Source organism: Phalacrocorax carbo, chromosome 5 (assembly GCF_963921805.1).
Source record: "Phalacrocorax carbo chromosome 5, bPhaCar2.1, whole genome shotgun sequence".
In the NCBI taxonomy this organism is placed as follows: domain Eukaryota; kingdom Metazoa; phylum Chordata; class Aves; order Suliformes; family Phalacrocoracidae; genus Phalacrocorax; species Phalacrocorax carbo.
The window spans coordinates 44166377-44172376 of record NC_087517.1 but is presented as its reverse complement, the minus strand read 5'-3'; positions in this window follow the sequence as shown (position 1 = coordinate 44172376).

Genomic DNA, 6000 nt, shown 5'->3' with positions numbered 1-6000 from the left:
AATGTGTGCACAGACTCCTTATATGTGTATAAATTAGTCATGTCCATGAAACGAGAGGGTGTACCACACACGGAAATTGCCTTGATGCTAGAGATTGCTTTATCACAGCAAGGAGCAACGGTGACAGTAATTCACATTTGCAGTCATCAGACGGGGCCTGGACCACTGATTGAGGGGAATCGCATGGCTGATGAGGCAGCCGCGGGAGTCTGGACCTTGGCGGAGGCAAAGAAACTACATGAACAACTGCACCTGGGTGCTAAAGCCTTGGCAAAGGAGTGTGGCATCTCAATAAGAGCAGCAAGAGAAGTAGTAGGCACCTGTCCTTACTGTCAGCACTCGCCATTGTGGGAAGCAGGAGTCAGCCCTCGAGGACTGGAAGCAAATTCTATCTGGCAGACTGACTTTACTGAATGCCCACAGTTGGCCCCCGGAAGGCACCTGGCAATTACAGTTGATACATATAGTGCAGTCATCATGGCTACTCAACATCGTAAGCAGACCGCAACGCACTTGACTACGCATTGGACCACGGTGATGGCGTGGCTTGGAAAGCCTACCGAGATAAAAACAGACAATGGACCATGCTTTCGGGCTCGAAGTACCCAAGAATGGTGTAAAGCTTGGAATATTGTATTAAAACACGGCATTGCTTACAATAGCACAGGGCAGGCTATAGTAGAACGCGCTCATCGCACCTTGAAAGCAAAAATAATACAGCTTGGGGAGGGGGAGAGGTATAAGGGAGCTATACCCGTAGCAGCTCAGCAAACTATTTTAATGCGTGCATTATATTCGCTTAATCATTTTATATGCGGGCAGGAGCAAGTTACAGCAGTGGAGAAGCACTTTGGCAAAGCTTAAGCAGGCGAGCGCTATCCGCAGGTACGAGTAAGGTTCCCAGGCAGTGAGCAATGGGAAAGAGGATGGAAACTGAGATGCCTGAGGAGGGGCTACGCCGCAGTTGAGAATGAAGGGCGCATAGAATGGGTGCCTGCAAAGTGTGTGAAAGCAGAACTGTGCAAGGATGTACAATGAATAATCCCTTTCTGAGTTGTCTCTTTGCAGGGTCTGCTGACATGGATCCTCATGCTAGCCGTACCATTGGGAAAAGAAATGAGCTCCTTGACAAGATCACAAGCAATATTGCAACGAGAGCGACACTGGGAAAGGGCGGCAAAAGAGAGATATAAACTGGAACTGGATAGTAATAATTGGGGGGATCTTGTTGTGTGTAGTAACCATGGTTACTTGTGGGCTACCATTGTTACGCTGTGTTATAAGACAAATCAAAGAGCGCCTGCGAGTGTTACATGAATATAGACCTGACCGCAATATGTATCCGCTTCCGCAAGTAGCTTTGTAGAATTTTAGTAGCATGGGGAGGGGGAGATGTAGGGGAATAGACAGGGATCGGCGACCGGAAGATTACGGGATGTGACGGAAAGATAGACTCCTCCCCATAGGAGTGGCAGGAACAGGAACCGCAAGAGCTATATAAGCGTGTGACGCAGCTAAATAGATGGACATTTTGTATCCATCATATTGGTGTCTGTGCATCACTGTCCCCAGGGTGGGTAGAGCCCTGTGTCCCGGAGGTATGCGGCCCAAGATAAGTTCTCCCGTAGAAGCGTACAGCCATGGGCCTTTGATCACCCCCCAGGGTCGCCTCTCCAGGAGGCTCCCAATCCTCCCCCGCCACTGCATGCCCTTGCCTCCCGCGCTGGGCTGCAAACCTAGCTGAGGGGCAGGTTCAGGGGCAGCCAGGCTGGGTGCTCCCCCTGCGTCTCCCATGGCCCAGGGCAGCGCCTGAGCCTCTGTCACCCAGCTCAGGCCCTGCCATGGAGACATCTTGGCACTGAGCGCTGACTCCGGGTGTTTTCTTTTCTGCAGGCAACCAGGGCACTGTGGGAGATTCTCCAGCTACCCAGGCGCCCACAGAGGCTGAAGGTGCATTTCCCATGCCTCTTCCTGGCTCTACTCTCCCAAATTTTCTTCAGCACCGAGCAGATGCCAGAGGAGGTTGACACCTTCTGGAGGGGATGCCAGTGGGAAGGCTGCCTTCCCACCAACCCCAACAGGTGCTCCATCCCAGTCTGCCGGTCCCTGCTATGGCCCCGGAGCTGTGGCCAGGGAACTGGCGTGACCTGGGCTTTGCTCTGCACACAGCTTTGCAGTGCTGACCGTGAAAGCACTGCTCTGCCGTCTGGGGTATGAGAATGTGGTGTTTGAAGTGGAACGTAAGCGTGGCTGGGACACACTTCTCAACGCTGAGACCCACCACTACGCCATGGGCCTGCTGGCCAGGTGAGATCCCCCTTCTTCCCACTCCCCCTGCCATTTCTCCCCTGCAGGCAGGGCCCTCCACACAGTCCCCTTGGTCGTGGCTGAGAGGGCCTTGTCCACCAAGGGATGGCCCAGCAGACCGGAAAAAGCCTGCGAGAGGGGTGCACAGGAGCAGCCATGTCCCCAAAGCGCCAGCATCCCCTCCCATGGGGCCTGAGGGGCTGAGGGCACAGAGCGGGGGGTCTGTCTGCAGGCAGCCCCAGCCAGGGCAGCCCACCGGGGCAGGGCAGGAAGCACTGAAGGCCAGCGACAGAGCCTGGGGGACATGAGTTTCCCCCAGGCAGGAAAGGGGTCTCCTCAGAAGGAAAGGCTTCAGGGCAGGAAGGGTATTTTTCCAGTCTCCTCCGCAAAAGGAGCCTGCTGGTGTTGGCCACTACCTTTCCCTTGGTGAGGAGTGGTGGGGAAAGAGCAGGCCTGTGTGAGTCAGTCTCAAGTGAGGTTGCCACCCTGCTCAGGGTCAACGGTGCTTTCTTCTCCCTGCCAGAGAAATGCGTGGTATCTCGAGGTGCTTGCGTTACTGCATTGCACGATACCTGGTCGAGCAGCTCAACAGGAAGGAGCCACGCTGGGAGGTCCCTGCCATGGCGCTCTTTCTCGAGGTGAGCGTGATGGCGAGTGCTGCCTCGCTGACCTTCCTCCCACCACGCTGCCCTCCTGTAGCCACAGCTGCAAGGGGAGCCCTGTCGGTGGAGCTGGGGCAGAGGGTCGGCTCCACTGCGTGCCTTTAGCCCTGCTGCTGGGGTGACACTTGTCCACCCCTGCAATTCGTGTCCCCCTTGTGCCAGCTCTCACCCTTCGTCCATCACGGCTCCTTGAAGGACAAGGAATCAGAGGCTGTCGAGGCCTGGGGGGCACAGCAGAGCGGGCGAGCGACCTGCACCGTGTGCCCCGCGGCACAGGGCAGGGAGCCCAGGGGCTCTCTGCGGCGGTTGCCGCCTTCTGGCTTGGCTGCCTGGGGAGGTGCCCACGCCCTGCGCCGCTGGCTGGACCCAGCCCTACACGGTGCTGGGGTCCTGCCGGACAGGTACCCCTGTCACTACTCTGTGTCTTTCAGCTCTTGACCGCTTGCCCTGACATAAGGGGATGGGGTGTCCACATCCTGCAGTTCAGCCCAAGGTACCTGCGGAGTGAGTGCAGAGAGATGCATTGCCTGGTGCTCAGATGCTTCATCCTGCTCATCGATAGACCCTTAATGGTGAGAAGGGGGCAGCCAGCCAAAGCCATGCTGGCAGTATGGGGCTGGGTAAGGGGTGCTGGGCAGCACAGTTGCTTGGCCTTGGCTGGGCTCTGGGAGCGGTGGCAGCTGCTCCCAGCTCTCCTGCCTCCCCGGGGGTTCACCTGCTCGAGTCCTTCGGGGCAAGCCTCTGGCTTCTGAGCCCTGAGGCAGCAGTGTGGGCTTGAACTGCCAGAGCAGTTTTGGCACTGCAGCCTTTTATGGCTTCACAACACAGCATTGTGTTCCACGCAGGCCAAAAGAATGACCTTCCTGCTGCCACGTCTCATAGAGTTACTGCGGGATGCAGATGGGGAGGTGGTCGGGAAGACCCTCTGTGTGCTCAGGAAGGTGCTCCAGGCCAGAGACCTCCCCCTTGCCAGCCCCATTGCTCTGCAGCTGGCTGAGAGGCTCCTGCCACTCTTTGACAGCGTAAGGCTTTGTGCCCCCTACCGCGGGTGCTGGGTGCTGCCGGGAAACTTTGTGCTCTGTGGATTTTCAGGCCTCTACCCAGGTGAGCCTGGAGCAGCTGGCGATGAGGTCTTGCCCTCTTCCTTTCCACCAGGACGCCAGCTATGTGCAACTGCTTTCCATTCGCCTCTTCCGAGACGTGATGTAGTTTGTAGCGGAATCAGGAGAAAAGCCACTGGGGGCACACATTTACCAGAGCCTGATCCCCCTGCTCTGCCGCCTGCACGATGAGAACGAGCGCGTGGCAGAGGTGAGGATTTCTGTCCTGCTGGTGTCCCTGTGAGAGGGGGCTCAGCTGCCTTCTGCCCTGGCGCTTGGCGGGCTGCCGTGCTAGTCTCCTCCCGGCCTTGGCCGCGGAGCGGTAGCTCTGGAGGACGTCTGTCCTGCTGCCCTGGCCGCACCATGTGCCTGAAACGGGGGTTGACCCACTCCTCTGCCCAGGCACTGAACCAAGGGATGCCAAGGGACGCATTCCCTAGCTGCTGCGCCTTCCCAGCAGGGGCCAGGAAAGGCCCTTAACCCTGCCCAGGTGCAGAGGACGCAGGTCCTGTGCCCTGGGCAGCGGTGCCATCTCCCAGTCTCTGCTGCTCTGCAGGCCTCTCGGGAAACCTTGCTTCAAGCTACCGAGTTCCTGAATAAGGGGAAGCTCAGGCAGCTGCTGGAGATGGAGCAGACATGGGCGGTCGCCGAGTGCCTGGTAAGGATGGCCCCAAAGCACCCAGAGCCAGCCTGGACAAGCCCCCTGCCACCAGTGCCCAGTGTACTGATGGAGCCCTGTCCCAGCTGGGCTTTGGCGGCAGAGCGGCACCACAGCTCCCCGGGGAGCACCCAGCCCTCTGCTCCCCCCAAACCCCGGCACCAGCCGGCTCTTGCCTGGGCATGACGGGTCTCCTGGCAGCAAAGGCCAGTCCTGGGTGCAGGGGGAGGCTCTGCACCAACCCTTCCCTCCGTCCCCTTCCGCTCTCTCCAGCTGGCAGAGCACAGCAGCAGAGCAGATGAGTACCTGCGCCAGTCCCTGCTGTACCTGCAGAGCCCACAGGAGTCCGTGCGAGAGGCGGCCGTCAGGTTCATTGGTGAGCCACAACCCCCCGGGGGTCCCTCCCTGCCCCACTGCAGCTTAGCCCCAGCCCCGGCTGCTGCACCCGCAGCAGGAATTGCCCCGGTGGCTGTGGAGCCCCAACTACCTGATGCCGGGTCAAGGGTGCCCACGGGGCTCCCTGCTGCCCTCTCCCACCCCTGCCCTTGGGCATCACGCTCGGGGATCGCCCCAGGCTTGGCCCTGCCGAGGGGAGGAAAGCGTGTAGCTGAGCTGGTGTGGGAAGGCTGTACTGCTGAGGCTAGCGGGATTTGTGATGGGCTGTGTGTTCCCAGGGCTCGCTGGGCGGCACGTGAGGGGTCAGCAGGAGCAGAAGCTGCAGGTCATCTACGAGGGTGCGTGAGGGCAGCGGGGTGTCAGCGGGGTCTGGTGGGGAGGAGGAAAGTCCCTGAGCAGGGAGCTGCAATCCCTGCCCCGGCTGGAGAGGGCTGTGCTCCCTGCACGGACGAGGGGCGACATGGGCAGAGGGGAGAGAGATTTCAAGGGCACGTTGGGTATTTGTGGCCAGCGCCTTCCAGCTCATCCCGTTGGCCCTTGCTCCCTCCTGGCCATGGGAAGAGCTGGGTGGGGTGGCCCTGGCAGGAGGGGTTCCTGGGTCTCCGCAGATCCAGGTTCTGACCGTGCCCCTGTTCCTCTCTGTTCCAGCCCTTCAAGGCATGACAAATGATGTCAGCATCTCCGTCTCAAACCTGGCAGCTCAAACCCTGTTCCTGCTAAGAGGCACAGAGAGAAATTCTTCCACCAGCTCCAGGCTGCTGGGGATGTACGACCACCTCCGCAGCGCATGGAGGAGACGGCCTTCTCTCCGGGGCAGTGGCTGGCTGTGCTGCTGGAGCTCTGCGCAGAGCTGATCGTGGGAGCTCTGTGTGCTGGG